This window comes from Pristiophorus japonicus, chromosome 3 (assembly GCF_044704955.1).
Source record: "Pristiophorus japonicus isolate sPriJap1 chromosome 3, sPriJap1.hap1, whole genome shotgun sequence".
In the NCBI taxonomy this organism is placed as follows: domain Eukaryota; kingdom Metazoa; phylum Chordata; class Chondrichthyes; family Pristiophoridae; genus Pristiophorus; species Pristiophorus japonicus.
The window spans coordinates 250,183,172-250,201,733 of NC_091979.1; positions in this window are offsets into that span (position 1 = coordinate 250,183,172).

Consider the following 18,562-nt stretch of genomic DNA (forward strand, 5'->3'; position numbering starts at 1 on the left):
AGGTCAGGCGAGAGTGACTGCTCTTGACAGCGAGGGAACATTTGACAGAGTACTGCATCAAGGAGCCCTTGTAAAACTGAAGTCAACGGAAATCGGACGGAAAATTGTAGTGCCTGGAGTCATACCTGACTCCCATGAGCTAACATCCAAAATGCCAATAAAAATTCAGTTTGCACAAATGTTTCTAAAGTCAGGAATTTGGATCAGTATATATCTGTCAAGAAAGGCAAATAATAAAGGTACTTGATGAAAATGCTGGACTGTCCTATTGTGTAATCAGTATATAAAAGAAAAAACACTTGAACTTATTTTGTGCTTTTCATGACCTCGGTACATCTTAAAGTGCTTTACAGCCAATTAAGTATTTTTGAAGTGTAGTTACTGTTGCAATGTAGGATATTGTAAAGTTGTAGTATTGTAATATTGTGGTGATTCACCGATAATTTGAATTTTTTGCCTTAGGTACTGTACTGACAGATCGTTTCACAACCTCCCAGTATGGTAGTCATATAGAAGAAAGAAATAATCACCCACATGGACAGAAGAAATTCACAATAAATTCACAAGGCTTCAGAAAAAATAGGTCAAGCCTAACAAATTTGATAGTTTCCTGCTGGATTTAACGGCAGGGCCTGATTTGCATTGGAAGCCTTTGTTTCCCACATAAATTGAGAGGCTGGCTGGCTGCGGGTGGGTAGGCCTGCAGCACTAGGCTGCAGAGAGGAGGGAGGGAGAGATTGCGTGGGGACTGGGAGACGGTCAGACAAGCATATGGAAGACCAGAGGAGTGGGTGGTGGGAGGGGCAGTTGTCGGGATTGATCGGGGGCCGAAAGAGCATGGGGAGGGTCGGGGTGGGGGTGGCATAGGGAATGATTGGCAGCCGGAGTGGAATGATCAGAAGCCAGAGGAGTGTGGGGGTGGGAGGAATAGACAATGATCGGAGGGCCGTTGGAGCGGGTGAGGGGGCGGGGGGGGGCAGGTGAGCATCGGAGGGTGGGAGCGGCTGGTGGTTGGAGGGCCAGGAGCAGCACAAGGAGGGGCAGCGGGGGGGGGAGGCAGGATCATCATGGGGGCCGGAGGAGCATGAGGCAGGGGTGGCCTTTTGGCAGGGGGGGGGGCATCTGAAGCTTGGGGGTGGTTCAGAGGCCTCGGGATGTCATCGATCGTGAGGGATGGATTAGGCACGGACGCTGGATCCAGGAGGTAAATGTAAAGGCACTTATAGTCCTCACCTCTCGCCTTGCTTTAAGCTGCCAGGTTTCCCGAGGCCTGCAAAACCCAATCAGCTCAAGTTAAATTTAAAATGGAGGTTAACTGAGACCCAGCAGCCTCATTATAATATTTAAATGGGAGACCCGACTCCTGGGAGCAGGCTTGTTGTCCACTCCTGTCCCACCTCCGTAAAAATCGGAAGTGGGCGGGTTGGTGGCAGGTTCTGGTCAGGATTCAGACTTCCCGCCCAATCCAAACCCACCTGTTTCTTTGGGCTAATAATCCCTCCACTATTACAGTTTAACAGATTGGGGTAGAACAGAGGAAATTAGTTTAAACTCGGTGTCGGAATAAACTGAATATTCAGTGGTTCTACATATCCCAGAGATTTGTAGCCTCTGGAATACTTTTCCGGCTGGTTCCCTGCATGCCTTCAAAAGAAAGCTGGACTGTTACTTTGCTGGGAAAGAGAGTGCATCATATAACAGGTAAGTGGAATTACAGTTAACCTACGCACGGTCAATGTGATCTCCTGGAGTGATTCTGATCACCTGAAGGAGTCAGAGAGAAAGTTTCCAAAGTTTTTTTTTCTCTTATTGGCTCTGGGTTTTTTCCTGTATTTGCCTCTTCCAGGAAATTACATAGCTGCAGTAGTGGGGAGATAAAGAAGACTGTGGGGCAGACTTGATGGACCAGCTGGACATTTCTTGCCCATCATTTTATGTTTGTTGATGGAAGATGAGTAGGTAGCAAGAGGCCAGGAAAAATTAGATCAATGGTAGGAGACTCTCAAAGATGACACCTGCAGCCACATGCCAATGAGGTTGGAGTGCGAGCAGCGCCGCGAAAAGCTAAGGAGAAGGACTATTATTGTATTAAAGAAATCCAGAAAGCCTACATCCCTGCCGGTCTTGTGGACTTGGTTGGACTAATCAGATCAGTCGAAGTGTAATGGATATTTGGATTACATGATTTTATAGACCAACCAAAAAAGATGACACGAATTGAACATTTTTAATAATATAGACAGAGAGGACTTAACAGAATGGCCTCAGTAAATTGAACCCATCCAAGTATTCAAAATCAGGATTCCTTTATTTGAACTTCATCATGTGATTTCATTGAGGTTGTTTCTTTAAACTGACAATGCCGTGTGTAGCAGTAGTTGTGGACAACCATTAAGTTTCAAAGTGTTATTTTATTATATTTTTGTTTGTTATATTGTTGTGATCATTATTAATACATAGGTCCACGCACTCTGCAGTGGCAGAAAGCTAAAATATACCAGATTTCTGTTTATAGAAGCTACTGTTGAACTGTTGAATGTGAAAGTGTTCAAAAGACCTAAACAGTAGCAAATACTATTTTATTTTTCCTCAACAATTTTCTCCTATGCCTCCTTCGGAAAACCGTGACAACTTACAGGAACGCAGTTCCACAATACCAGTCACCCTTCAGTATTGGAAACTGGCTGTTATCCATATGTGATTCTTGACAGTAAATGTTGGCAAACTATTTGACTGCTGAGGACATGCTCAATACTGTCCTCATTTGCCATCCACAACTCACAGGATAAGATAATTACTGATTAAGAAGGCCATTTGCCCCATCTCAGCTCATGCAGCGAAAAAGACCCTAAAGTCCCTTCATTGCAACACCCAATTGATTTTAAATTATTCCAAGGTTTTTGCTTCCACTAGTCTATCTGAGAGTCCATTCCATTTCACGTGTATAAAGAAGAACCTCCAAGTAACAATCTTAATTTGCCTTTTACTAGTTTAAATCTGTGACTCCTTGTTTAATTTAAAGTCATTTCCAGATTTACCATTTCCATATTGTTTGCAATCTTGGAAAGTTTACCATTCGTGGCTGTGCCTTCAGCAGTATAGGCGCTAAGCCCTAGAATTCCCTCCCCAAACCTCTTTGCCTCTCTACCTCCCTCCTCCTTTAAGATGCTCCTTAAAACCTACCTCTTTGGCCAAGTTTTAGATCACCTGTCCTAATGTCTCCTTTGGCTCGGTGTCAATTCTTGTCTGATTGCAGTCTTGTGAAGCGCCTTGAGATGTTTTACTACATTTAAAGGTGATATATATATAAATGCAAGTTGTTGTTGTATACCTCATAAGACATCCCTTTCAAGTCTGAAGAGCTCAAGTTTCTCCAGTATTTCCTCATAAGAGCCTGGGGTCAGCCTTAGTTCTTCTCTGCATGATCTCAGTGCTTGATAATCTCCCTTGCATCATAATAATTGGAACTGGACATAGCACTCAAGAAGTGGCAGGTGGACAGGGACATGAGATCCCAGTCAGACTGGGTCTTTTGGTTTAGCACAAATGCTGAATTCTGAAAGAAAGGAGTAAAAAATCTGCTGTAAGTCTGTGACTGTGAGGAAGACTTGCTTCCACTCTAAAAGTGAGTTCTCAGGTAATATGGGAATTACAGTCTCTGTCACAGGTGGGACAGACAGTCGTTGAAGGGTGGGTGGGGAGTCTGGTTTGCCGCACACTCCTTCTGCTGCCTGTGCTTGTTTTCTGCATGCTCTCGGCGGCGAGACTCGAGGTGCTCAGCGCCCTCCTGGATGCTCTTCCTCCACTTAGGGCAGTCTTTGGCCAGAGATTCCCAGGTGTCGGTGGGGATGTTGCACTTTATCAAGGAGGCTTTGAGGGTGTCCATGAAATGTTTCCTCTGCCCACCTGGTGCTCGCTTGCTGTGTAGGAGTTCCGAGTAGAGCGTTTGGTTTGGGAGTCTTGTGTCGGTCATGGAGCATTGCAGCAAGGAAGATCGAGAAGAGGGTAGGTGCAATAAAGCAGCCCTGCTTGACCCCAGTCCGGAAGTGGATTGGGTCTGTGGAGGATCCATTGATCAGGATCATGGCTTGCATGTCATCGTGGAGCAGGTAGAGAATGGTGACAAACTTTTGGGGGCAGCCGAAACGGAGGAGGACGCTCCATAGTCCCTCGCGGTTAACAGTGTCAAAGGCCTTTGTGAGATCATAGAAGGCCATGTACAAGGGTTGGTGCTGTTCCCTGCATTTCTCTTGCAGTTGTCGCACCGTGAAGATCATGTCCGTTGTGCCCCGTAGCGGACAGAATCCGCACTGTGACTCCGGGAGGAGCTCCTCAGCCACAGGGATATTAAATACTTATTAAATAACATTTTATATTATAGATAGTTGCACTTTCCACTACCCCTTCGTTAGCTTGGGCAACCCAAAGTACTTATTGTATTTAATATAGCCACCCTCTTGAAATTCAACACTGTTCCAAAATAGCCCTCTACAAATTCATCACTAATCCAACACCACTAAGAATTGTTGGCACAAGCTGGAACTCCATGTTTATGCCAAGAACTCAAGAGCATCAAACAAAAATGTCCAAATGAAATACCAGGGCAAACTATATATAGCACTGCTACTGCCAATAGAACTCTCTTCCTCGCATGACTATCTGGAAATCTATCTCTTGTTTGCACAATTTCAAATGCAGAACAAATCATCACTTAATGAATCGCTCTTGTTGCAGCATGAAAAAGTCTTCGCATATCTGAACGACACATTCAAGTTAGTGCAGAGAATATGTACATTAAGCATAAAATGCACCCCTTAATGATATGTATATGAGGATTGGCATATATTGGCTTTTGTCTTTTTTGGTTCTCTGTGCCATGTACCATTCTGTAGCTAGAATAAAGGCCGGTGGCCGGCTTCCAGGGCCGTTGCCTATGCCATGTTGGTTTTTCCCCCTCTTCCTTTGGAGAAGTGCCTGACTTGCACTTAATGCTTCTTCTGATAAACAGCTGAGAAGTTATTGGGAATTATGGGCACAAATACATATCCTAAAACTCCTGGTACATCTCATAAGTGCACGAACTTGCTGCATCACCTTTTATTGTTTTTTTTTACTACTGACCCTCCAATTTGACCTTTTTACTTTCTTATCATTCCACTCCCTTTTCAAGGTCAAACAACAGTCATGGACAAGAGGTCAAGCAAAAGATCTGTTCCCAGACCTTGGGAACCAATTGGCAGAAGGCAACTGGAAGCAGTCACTCTCTCTGATTTTCATGTCATATGAGGAAGTGCCTAGTTTTGGAAAGGAGCCTTTCCAAAGCAACACATCGCAAATTGGGAACACACTCAGACTGATGTAGGGAACTGAACATGCACTACAGCATTGATGCTGAAACACATTGTACCACAGGTAGGGTAGCATAGTAATTATGGGGTCAAGTTTCGGCCTGAGTTACTCCTATTTTTTTTGGAGCAACTAGTTTAGAATGAAGTATCTTAGAAATTTCAAATCTGGGCCTTTAGTTTGCTCCAGTTCTCGTGAGTTAGAACAGAACAGATTTTTTTTCAAAAGGGGGCGTGTCTGGCCACTTACGCCTGTTTTGCAAATTTAGGCAGCAAAAACTTACTCCGAACTAACTTAGAATGAAGTAAGTGTAGATTTTTGTACACTCAGAAAAACCTTGCCTACACTTAGAAAATCAGGTGTAGGTTACAAATGAGGCGTAGGGAACGGGGGTGGGGGGAGGGGGGTGGTGAGGGGGTTAACAAACATTAAACATTTCACTTTTACAAATAAAGAGCCATCATCAATAATAAATGATAAATAAATCAATAAATAAACCAATAAACCAATCCAAATAAATTAATAAAAAACATTTTTAAAAATTAAAAATCACTCAATAAATAAAAAATTATTTCTACTCACCTACTGCAGCACCAGGGAGAAGAGGGGGGGGGGGGAAGAGAAGAGAGGAAGATGGGAGGGGAAAGAGAGAAGACGACGAAGAAGCCCCGCACGCAGCCGATGCCGGGCTGCTGCCGCCGCCGGCGACTCTTTAGGCGGGGCCCGCCCCAGCGAAATGCAGGGCGGGCGGGCCCCGCTGACGACAAAGAAGCCGGGCCCCGCCGAAGACTTTGGGCGGGGCTCGCATGCAGCAAGAGGCTGGGCGGGTGGGCCCCGCCGCCGAGGTAAGATGCGCAGGCCACTCGGCCGGGGATAGGGGCGACGTACCTTCGGCCTGCGATAGGGTCCGCGCCCCAGAGACAGGACGCCGGCAGCTACTGCGCACGCGCGCAGTTGCCGGCACTGTTTTCGGCGCAGGGCTGTAGCTCCGCCCCCAGCAGCTCCTGCTGCGTCGTGCCAAGGTGGAATTGGGCCTACAGCTACCTGAGAATCGCGTGGTAAGTATTCGGCGCAATTTTTGTTCTATAAATTAGGCGGGCCTCTCCAATGTGCGCCATTCTAGCGGGCAGCCGAAACTTGACCCCGATGTTACTGGATGAGTAAACCAGAGGCCTGGACTAATAATCCAGCAGACTGTGAGTTCAAGTCCCACCATGGCATGAATTGAATTCAGTTTAAAGAAAAATCTAGAATATAAAGCTGATTATCAGTAAAAATGCCCATGAAGCTGTTGGATTGTCCTAAAAACACAACTGTTTCCCTAATGTCCTTTAGGGAAGAAAAATTGTTGTCCTTACCGGGTCTGGTTCCTCTGAAATATCCTCACAAGTTACTCAGTTGTATCAAACTATTGCAAAAAACAATGAAGAACTCCCTACCTAACAGCACTGTGGGAATACCTTCACCACATGTATATATAATCATATAAATTTACAGCAAAGAAGACCATTCGGCCCATTGTGTCTGTGCTGGCCGAAAAAGAGCCATCCAGCCCAATCCCACTTTCCAGCTCTTGGTCCATAGCCCTTCAAGTTCATATCCAGGTACTTTTAAAAATTAGTGCCCCAAGCGGGGCAACAGTGAATTTCTCCCTCTGTGTGTTCTTTCTTTGCGATCGCAGTAAGCTTTCAATAACATGACTGGGAAATGAACTGCAAATGCTGTCTGATAATTGCTTTTAGCTACTGGATTTATTTTATCTCTATAAGATCTCATTCTTATGAAAGCAATAATCATCATCATCATAGGCAGTCCCTCAGAATCGAGGAAGACTTGCTTCCACTCCTGAAGTGAGTTCTTTGGTGGCTGAACAGTCCAATACGAGAGCCACAGACTCTGTCATAGGTGAGACAGACAGTCGTTGAGGGAAGGGGTGGGTGGGACTGGTTTGCCACATGCTCTTTTCACTGACTGTGCTTGATTTCTGCATGCTCTCGGCGTTGAGACTCGAGGTGCTCATCAATAGAACAACATGGACTGCAGCAGTTCAAGAAGACGGCTCACCACCACCTTTTCGAGGGAAACTGGAGATGGGCAATAAATGCTGGCCTTGCTCGCTGCACCCACATCGCGAGATTGAATATTTAAAAATTTACTGAATTTACATAGCAACTTATTGGTCCTGATTTTAAAGGGACAGGTATGGTGCACGCAAGTCCTAAATTAGGTGGCGAACTCAGGGAATCTGAGGAAATGGAGGGTCTGGCCATAAACCATAAATGCCCTACAAGAAAAAATAAAATTAAATGTAATTGCTTAACCTTCCGGGCCTCTTCTAGCCCACAATCTACCTTTTTCAGCTATTTACAGTATACATTAATGATTTAGATGAAGGAATTGAGTGTAATATCTCCAAGTTTGCAGATGACTCTAAGCTGGGTGACGGTATGAGCTGTGAGGAGAACGCTAAGGGGCTGCAGGGTTACTTGGACAGATTAGGTGAGTGGGCAAACGCATGGCAGATGCAGTACAATGTGGATAAATGTGAGGTTATCCACTTTGGGGGCAAAAACACGAAGGCAGAATATTATCTGAATGGCGGCAGATTAGGAAAAGGGGAGATGCACGAAGACCTGGGTATCATGGTACAGCAGTCATTGAAAGTTGGCATGCTGGTACAGCAAGCAGTGAAGAAGGCAAATGGTATGTTGGCCTTCATAGCTAGGGGATTTGAGTATAGGAGCAGGGAGGTCTTACTGCAGTTGTACAGGGCCTTGGTGAGGTCTCACCTGGAATATTGTGTTCAGTTTTTAATATGTCCTTACTATACAGTATAAATGCACACGAGGCCCATACTTGAGAGAAGGTCACTCTATGACCAGTAACCTTTATTAAACAGCACTGAAGTGATGAAGGTGGGTGGAGCTTCCCCTTTTATACCTGAAAGTCCAGGTTAGGAGTGTCTCCCACAAGTTCACCACCTAATGGTCAGTGTTCTCACGGTGTACAACTTAGGTCAATTTATACATGGGTTACAATGACAGTTGAATACATGACATCACCTCCCCCCGGCTCCCCCAAAGTCTTATTGGGATCACAGGTTAAGTCTCTCTGGTGGTTTACGCTCCCTTGTAGAGCGCCTGAGTTGGGGCTCCAGTTGTTGGGCACTGGCCTGAGTGTCTGCTGTTTGCGATGCCTCAGGCCTGTCCGGACTGCCCACAGTGACTGGGCTCTCCTCCGCTTGGTTCCTGTGTTCGGTCACCTGTGGAGGAGTGAACTCTACATCATGTTCTTCCTCAGCTTCTTCTATGGGGTTGCTGAACCTCCTTTTTGTTTGATCCACATCTTTACGGCAGATTTGTCCATTGGTAAATTTAACTACCAGAATCCTATTCCCCTCTTTGGCAATCACAGTGCCTGTGAGCCATTTAGGCCCTGCAGTGTAGTTGAGAACAAAGACAGGGTCATTGACATCAATACATTGCGCCCTCGCATTCCCGTCATGGTAGTCACATTGTGACTGGCGCCTGCTCTCAACAATTTCTTTCATGGTGGGGTGTATAAGGGATAACCTGGTTCTGAGCATCCTTTTCATTAGCAGCTCTGTGGTTCGGACACCTGTGAGTGAGTGTGGTCGGGATCTATTGGCCAACAGGAGGCGTGATAAGCAGCTTTGTAGGGAACCCCCTTGGATTCTGAGCATCCCGTTTGATTATCTGCACTGCTTGTTCCACCTGGCCGTTTGAGGCCGGCTTGAACGGTGCCGTTCTGACATGGTTGATACCATTTCCTGCCATGAAGTCATGGAATTCAATGCTTGTAAAGCATGGGCCATTGTCGCTGACCAAGACGTCCGGTAGGCCATGGGTGGCGAACATTGCCCATGGACTTTCTACCGTGGCAGAAGATGTGCTTGAATTGAGAATGTCACACTCAATCCATTGGGAGTAGGCGTCTACTACAACCAAAAACATTTTTCCCATGAAAGGACCTGCGCAGTTCACATGGATGCATGACCATGGCTTGGCGGGCCAGGACCAGGGGCTAAGGGGGCTTCCCTGGGTGCACGTGTTGCACCTTCAAACACAAAGTTCCAGGTCTGCATCTGTTCCTGGCCACCAAACGTGTGACCTGGCAATTGCCTTCATCATGACAATGCCCGGGTGCTCATTGTGGAGTTCTCTGATGAACACCCCTCTGCCCATCTGGGACATGACTACTCGGTTTCCCTAGAAGGCAATCGGCCTGAATCAAGAGTTCATCCTTGCGCCTGTGAAATGGTTTGAATTCCTCAGGGCATGCCCCGTACGTGGCTGCCCAGTCCCCATTCAGGACACATTTCTTGACTAAAGACAGTAGCGGGTCTCTATTTGTCCAGACTTTGATCTGACGGGCTGTCACAGGTGAGCCTTCGCTTTCGAAAGCTTCAACAGCCATGACCATCTCAGCAGCATGCTCGATTGCCCCCTCGGTGGTGGCTAGTGAGAGCCTGCTGAGTGCATCGGCGCAGTTTTCAGTGCCCGGTCTGTGCCGAATTGTATAGTCATAGGTGGCTAACATGAGCGGCCTCCTCTGTATGCGGGCCGATGCATTTGCATTTGTTGCCTTGTTGTCGGTCAAAAGGGACTTTAGGGGTTTGTGATCTGTCTCCAGCACAAATTTCCTGCCAAACAGGGACTGGTGCATTTTTTTTTAAACAGCATATACACATGCAAGCACTTCCTTTTCTACCATCCCATAGCCCCGTTCTGCCTGGGACAGACTTCTGGAGGCATAAGCTACCGGCTGTAACTGACCCTTGGCATTAACATGCTGCAACACACACCCGACCCCATAGGACGACACATCGGACTTTAAAACAAGTTTCATGCATGGGTCATACAGCGTTAACAGATTGTTGGAACATAACAAATTTCGTGCTCTATCAAAAGCCCTTTCCTGGCTGTTCCCCCAGATCCATTCACAACCTTTGCGTAGGAGCACGTGTAGCAGCTCTAACAGCGTGCTCAATTTGGGAAGAAAGTTACCAAAATAGCTCAGGAGCTCCGGGAACAAACGCAGCTCCATCGTGTTACGGGGTCTGGGTGCTCTCTGGATCGCTCCTGTTTTGGACGCAGTGGGTCTGATCCCGTCTGCTGCTACTCTCATCCCCAGGAATTCTACCTCTGGAACTAGGAAGACGCACTTCACCTTTTTCAGTTGCAGAACTACCCGGTCCAGTCTGCGTAGCACCTCCTCCAGGTTGCGGAGGTGTTCTTCAGTATCGTAACCCGTAATGAGGATGTCGTCTTGAAAAACCACTGTCCTTGGAATCGACTTGAGGAGGCTTTCCATATTTCGTTGAAAGATTGCAGCGGCCGAGCGAATCCCAAACAGACATCTGTTGTACTCAAACAATCCCTTGTGTGTCGTGATGGTGGTCAGCTTCTTCGACTCACTCGCCAGCTCCTGGGTCATGTAAGCTGAGGTCAAGTCCAATTTTGAAAAAAGTTTGCCACCGGATAGCGTCGCAAAGAGGTCCTCCACTCTCGGTAGCGGGTACTGGTCTTGGAGTGACACCCGATTGATGGTGGCCTTGTAATCACCACATATCCTGACCAACCCATCCGCCTTGAGCACCGGCACAATCGGGCTCGCCCAGTCACTGAATTCGACTGGCGAGATGATGCCTTCCTTCAGCAGGCGGTCCAATTCGCCTTCTATCTTTTCCCGCATCACGTATGGCACCGCTCTGGCCTTGTGGTGTACTGGCCTGGCGTCCGGGTTTATGTGAATCACTACCTTGGTCCCCATGAAAGTGACAATGCCGGGTTGAAATAGTGAGTCAAATTTGTCCAGGACCTGTGAGCATGATATTCGCTCCAAAGAAGAAATTGCATTGACATCGCCCCATTTCCAGTTCATGACAGCAAGCCAACTTCTCCCCAGCAGTGCGTGACCGTCCCCTGGGACAATCCAGAGTGGCAACCTGTTCTCTGAATCTTTGTGGGTCACGACTACCGTGGCGCTGCCTAGCACTGGAATGATCTCCTTTGTATATGTCCGTAGCTGTACGTCAATTGGCAATAATTTTGGCCTCCTGGCCTTGGACACCCACAACTTGTTGAACTGTTTGATACTCATCAGGACTGGCTGGCCCCAGTGTCTAGCTCCATTGATACTGGGATGCCATTGAGGAGCACTTTCATCATTATCGATGGCATCCTGGTGTATGAACTGTATATGTGTTCCACATGAACTCGCTGAACTTCAGCTTCCAGCGATTTCCCCCAGTGTCCATTTGGCCTCGTAGGGCTTAGATCGGGCCCGTCCTCCTCGTACATCCACCTGGCTGCAGGCTTCCTGCACATACGCGCCAAGTGACCACTGACGTTGCAGTTTCTACAGGTATATTGCTGATACCTGCAAGCTCTGGCTGTGTGTTTGCCTCCACACCTCCAACATGAGCCATTGTTGGAAACAAAAGGTCCATTACCAGTCGATCGTCTCTGACTGTCTCTGTAACTGTCCTTAAGCGCCCCATTGACGGGTGTTGATGGCCCCATTACTGGCCATATTGTCCCTTGCGATGCATGAATCGCCGTTCAGCTAGCCATTGTCTCTGTTGAATTCCCCCTTTGGGTTCGACTACATGCTCGGGCATGTCCGATTGCCCCTGTCTGTCTGGAGAACTGTGTGCCGCGTTAACAATGTTGACTCCCTGTCCATTTGCTGTATTTAAACCAAGATTTTTGTCAAACATCATTCTGGTCTCTTCCTCCCCTGAGATAAATGCCTGGGCCATCAAAGCCACTGTTTCCAGGGTCAAGTCTTTGGTCTCAATCAGTTTCCTGAAAACCCCAGCGTGCCTGCTGCTCTCAATAAAAAAGTCTCACAGCATCTCTGCTCTGCATGCATCTGGGAACTTACATAGGCTTGCCAATCGCTGGAGGTCTGCCACGAAGTCTGGAACGCTTTGCCCTTCTCGCCGCCGGTGCGTGTAAAACCGGTGTCTCGCCATTTGCATGCTGCTCGGCAGTTTAAAGTGTTCCCCGATCAACTTACTGAGCTCTTCAAAAGTCTTGTCCGCCGGCTTCTCTGGCGCTAGAATGTCCTTCATCAGGGGAGTACGTCCTGGATTCACAAACCGTCAGGAGATGAGCCCTGCGTTTGTCGGCCGAATCCTGTCCCAGCCATTCCTTAGTGACGAAACTTTGCTGTAGTCTCTCAATAAAATCGTCCCAATCATCATCAACACAGGACCTCTCGTCTGTGCTGCTCGTGGCCATGCTCGTGTGGTTTAAATCCCAGTTTCTCGTTGCCAATAATATGACCTTACTATACAGTATAAATGCACACGAGGCCCATACTTGAGAGAATGTCACTCTGTGACCAGTAACCTTTATTAGCCAGCACTGAAGTGATGAACGTGGGTGGAGCTTCCCCTTTTATACCTGAAAGCCCAGGTTAGGAGTGTCTCCCACAAGTTCACCACCTAATGATCAATGTTCTCACGGTGTACAACTTAGGTCAGTTTATACATGGGTTACAATGACAGTTGAATACATGACAGTTTTGGTCTCCTAATCTGAGGAAGGACGTTCTTGCTATTGAGGGAGTGCAGCGAAGGTTCACCAGACTGATTCCCGGGATGGCAGGACTGACATATGAGGAGAGACTGGATCGACTGGGCTTGCATTCACTGGAGTTTAGAAGGATGAGAGGGGATCTCATAGAAACATATAAAATTCTGACGGGACTGGACAGGTTAGATGCAGAAGAATGTTCCCGATGTTGGGAAAGTCCAGAACCAGGGTACACAGTCTAAGGATAAGGGGTAAGCCATTTAGGACCGAGATAAGGAGAAACTTCTTCACTCAGAGTTGTTAACCTGTGGAATTCCCTACTGTAGAGAGTTTTTGATGCCAGTTAATTGGATATATTCAAGAGAGAGTTAGATATGGCACTTACGGTTGAAGGGATCAAAGGATATGGAGCGAAAGCAGGAAAGGGGTACTGAGGTGAACATAGAAACATAGAAAATAGGTGCAGGAGTAGGCCATTCGGCCCTTCTAGCCTGCACCGCCATTCAATGAGTTAATGGCTGAACATGCAACTTCAGTACCCCATTCCTGCTTTCTCACCATACCCTTTGATCCCCCAAGTACTAAGGACTACATCTAACTCGTTTTTGAATATATTTAGTGAATTGGCCTCAACAACTTTGTGTTAGAGAATTCCACAGGTTCACCACTCTCTGGGTGAAGATATTTCTCCTCATCTCGGTCCTAAATGGCTTACCCCTTATCCTTAGACTGTGATCCCTGGTTCTGGACTTCCCCAACATTGGGAACATTCTTCCTGCATCTAACCTGTCTAAACCCGTCAGAATTTTAAACGTTTCTATGAGATCCCCTCTCATTCTTCTGAACTCCAGTGAATACAAGCCCAGTTGATCCAGTCTTTCTTGATATGTCAGTCCCGACATCCCTGGAATCAGTCTGATGAACCTTCGCTGCACTCCCTCAATAGCAATAATACCCTTCCTCAAGTTAGGAGACGAAAACTGTACACAATATTCCAAGAGTGGCCTCACCAGGGCCCTGTACAACTGTAGTAACACCACCCTGCCCCTGTACTCAAATCCCCTCGCTATGAAGGCCAACATGCCAGTTGCTTTCTTAACCACCTGCTGTACCTGCATGCCAACCTTCAATGACTGATGTACCATGACACCCAGGTCTCGTTGCACCTCCCTTTTTCCTAATCTGTCACCATTCAGATAATAGTGTATCTCTGTTTTTACCACCAAAGTGGATAACCTCACATTTATCCACATTATACTTCATCTGCCATGCATTTGCCCACTCACCTAACCTATCCAAGTCACTCTGCAGCCTCATAGCATCTGTAAATGTGGATTCTTTTCCCTCAATCTGGTTCAGCGAATTCACTGAGTCGAACACCGTTGCCGCTTATAACAAAGCAGACTTTATTGTTAGTTTCACCGGCCGGGACTTATCAGAAAGAAGGAATGCTCTCCCTATAGAGCGCACCCACTTCCTACGGACAAGTGCCGTTACAATGTAAAAGCGCAACGGTTATACATTTTCAGTACAAGATACAATTAGAGTGACATTCAGTTCAGCCTATCCCCTTTGATCCCTCCTTCCCTTTGTCCACTCATGAGCCGACATCTGTATGGGTTGTTTTTACACAAAGGAGCCTTTCAGAGTCTTTCTCACCCTATATTGTTTCAAGTTTACTGGTGTGACTTAGCAAAACCTTGAAGCCAGTCTGTTATTTGTGTCAATGTTGTAACATTTGCAGTCTGACATTCTTAAGGCTATTCCTCCATGAATCCTTTGTTCAATTTCACTATCCCTATACATTTTCCCACATTCTCAACTTCAATGTCTGTATACAGTCTCATTCCCCCCTTTATCATTCCATGATAAACCTTAGGATTATTCTAGGAGTATAGCATTCAGCCGTTCACACTCTCTTTCCTGATCCTCCTTGTCGAGTAGGTCTTTAGTTTGCTGGATCATAACCCGGGAGCCCGTGACCACAAGAGGGTTTGCTAACCTTGCCATCATGACTTTACAACAAAGGTTAAAGCAACCAACAATCAAGCAACAGGTAATTATTACTACGATGAGAATAATTGCCCCATGCATTAGATAGGATCCCCAGGATCCACCTAATAGCCAATGAAACCAGCTAGGTCCTCCTGCTGGCGTGGATAACTTCTTCACCTCCCTTCTTATGTGATCAGCGAGATTGGTTATGTTTTCTGAACTATCGGGAATGTAAGTGCAACATTCAGATCCTATCAGGGCACACGTTCCCCCTTTCTCAGCTAACAGATAATCAAGATCCATTCGGTTTTGTAATGCTACGGTCCGCATTGCTACCATTTCGGCCGTGATGTCCTCCAGAGCTTCAGCAGTATGGTTAGCTATCTGTTCCAATACCCTCTCTAGGTTCTGTACTTCACCCATGGTGCGTCCTATCCTGAATGGGAACATCATGACCCCAAAGAATCTTTCGGCGGGGGTGAGGGCTCGCCTGTGTCGGCTGGAGGCATGTGCTTCCGCCAGGGTACGTATTTGCCGCACAAATGGCACCTCATATCCCAGATAGCAGGACCCTGTCCATCGCCTAGGCAACCAGGGATATGCCCTATGACCGCACACAAAATACGTGCCGTTATACGCTGCCTTCTGATATATTGTTTCGGGGTCCCAAGACTGGGCCCACAGACCTCCACCTGTTTTATTCGGAAGGTGAGAGAGGATAGTGACTCGTGCACCTGTGGTTGAGACTGTGTGGGCAATTGCTGTACCATATGACATGTCCCTTGCTACTGGTGTCATTTCGGGTTAAATATATGTTCCCGGTTGGCCTCCCGATCCCCGAGGTATTGGTCAGGGCTAAGAATGAGGGTTCCTTTTCACAGTCGTAGGTTGGTTGGTACCATCCCTGGAACGTTTGACTAATGGGGTACCCAGCACTCTCCCACTTGGTGACGTCCCCGTGGTTGTCCACATGGTAATGGTATGATGCTCCTCCTGCCCTCCGTGATCCCTCTGACGATACCTGTTAGATTGCAATCTTTGAAAGCAAGAGGGATACGTGAGAAGCAAGTATCGTTATTATCTCTTTCACAGTTGGGGGAAAGTTCCAAAGGGCAGGCCGCTCGCAGCTGAAAGTCTGGTTGCTCCCAGATCAACATCTTGACCCGCCTTTCATCTTTCGTATTTGCATTGGCCCCACTCCTCTCATGCTAGTCTGGCTCAGAAGCCACTTGACAGTCTCAGTTAGGGTCAGTGGAACGGGGCGCAAAGGAATTCCCCTTTTGGAATGTATAGGGATATGTGAGCACACCCAGCATCTAGGAAAGTTCCCATTTTGTGCATAAACATAAGACATGTACAAAAAGGTATTTACATGGAGCTCTCGCTTCAGTCTCCCCTCCCATGCGCCGCACCTGTCGTACACCAACGCTACCATACAGACTGTGGCACACAGACACAGTTTCATCTTATTACTCAGGAACAAAATGTTTCTTGTAGTGTCTCTATGGACAAGGATAAATAGTCCGAATATTTTGCTGATTCAAAGATTTTGGTTTTCTCGCCTCTCTTCTCAGGTCACCGTCAGTGTAGCTGGTTGTCTATCACTACGGGTAGGAGTTCAAACTGGTCTCCTCGGGACCCACTCGGTTAGTCAGGATGCTCCTAGGAAGGACCTTGTTCAGCTATGGAGAAGAGGAAGTCTGGAATAGAAACAGGAGTTAGAATAACCAGTACAATAGGTTCGTTAAAGGGCAGTGAGCTTGCAGTGGTGCAGGTGAACCCAGGCACTTCTCCCCTCAACCTTAGCTGCAGTCGGGATAGTGAGTAACACCTGAAAAGGCCCCTCCAATCGTGGCTCTAATCCCTTCCGAATCCATTTCTTAATCAGGACATACTTCCCTGGTGCCACGAGAAACGATTCGGGTAAAACTGGGAGGTCGAGGTGAGCATCTCGAACCTGGTTGTGGGCTATTCGCAGAGCCTGAGTCAGAGAAAGAACATAGATGGTCATTTCCTCAGTCATGTGGTGGAATTGGACAGTGGAGGGGACATTCTGATTCCAGGGGGTCCTAAGGGGCCTACCATAAATGACCTCAGCGGTGGTTAGTCTAGCCTTACCGGTGGGAGTAGTTCGGATCTGGAATAGGGCTATGGGAAGGAGTTTGAGCCAATTGAGTCCAGTTGATGCTACCAGTTTTGCAAGCTTGGTTTTAAGAGTTTGATTAGCACGTTCAACTAATCCCGCAGCTTGGGGTTGGTAGGCACAATGCAGCTGCTGGTTAATGCGCATCTGGGAACAGAATTCTTTGTTAACTTGGCCAATAAAGTGAGGGCCATTATCGGAACTCAGTCGAGCTGGGATACCATATCTAGGAACAATTTCCCTCATTAACACCTTAACAACAGTTTGAGCCTTATTGTCCAGGGTAGGGTAGGCTTCGATCCATTTGCGAAACACATCTACTATTACTAACACATATTTGTAACACGGAACTCTTTGCAACTCAATGTAGTCCAACTGCAAGGTCTCAAAGGACCTTCTGGTAGGGGCTTCTTACCCCAATCACAGGGGACTCCCTTCCCTGGATTATGCTGTTGGCAAACAAGGCAGCGACTACTGATGTTCTGGGCCAGCGCCTGGAGTCTAGGGTGCCACCAAGTGGCTAAAAGCGTGTCACTTGTTGTCCTTGCTCCACAAAGTACATACATTCAATAACCCATAGGGCCAACTCGTCAGACATGCAAGTCTGTTCCGCGGGAGTGGTCCAGAGTTTAGAAACATTGTCATAAGTACATCCATAATCTTTCCACAACAATTTATCTTTTTCAGGAGCGTCCTCCTGTGCTTTAATGACATCTTGGATGGTTGGCATTGGTTTTTCCGAGGCTAACTTATCCTTTGCAGGATTTTTAGTCTGACTCATCTTTTATCCATGCATGTCGAGGTCACTCCGTGAAATTGGAGGTCAGGGTTAGGTTGGGTTTATGGATTCCCCACCGTGGGGTACATTGGCTCTTTTGCCACAGGTGATGGTGCTATGGCTGTGCACTGTACTATCTGTATCTGTCTGGTCCCGTTTTTTAAATCTCTTTCAGCTTATTTATCTTAGCCTTTTAACTCTTCAATTTGTTTTGTTTGAGTATCTATTTCTTTATTGTATCAGGCAAGTATTATTACATAAGCTAGTTCTGTTTTTATTTTTATTCTGACTATCGCAGCATTTCCTCTGTTAGGTGAGTCTTTTTTCTATTAAGAAATCCAAATTAATAATGTTCAGTATAAAACGGCTGTCAATGGAAAGGGTTAACTCCTTTACAGGTTTGTAAGAAGACCTGATGTCATTACGTGACTTCATGTAATCATCTGAAAAAAAAGTCTTTGTGCCTTCAAAACTTGCTTAGAAATTAGGAATCCGTTAAACAGCAGAAATCATTAGTAAAGCCGTCATAATAAAAGTCTTCTCATCAGGAAAGGCAGCATTTAGATTAAACTCCAATTGTTTTTTAACTTCTAATTCAAGTACTTGCCAAAGATTTTTTAAAATTGATTTAAAACAAGACCACACATTTTTAATAGCTATTTGTTTACTGAAATTCAATTTCGTCATCAGCCTCGGTCAATGCAAAGCCAACCATTTGACTACGTAGTTGGTCAA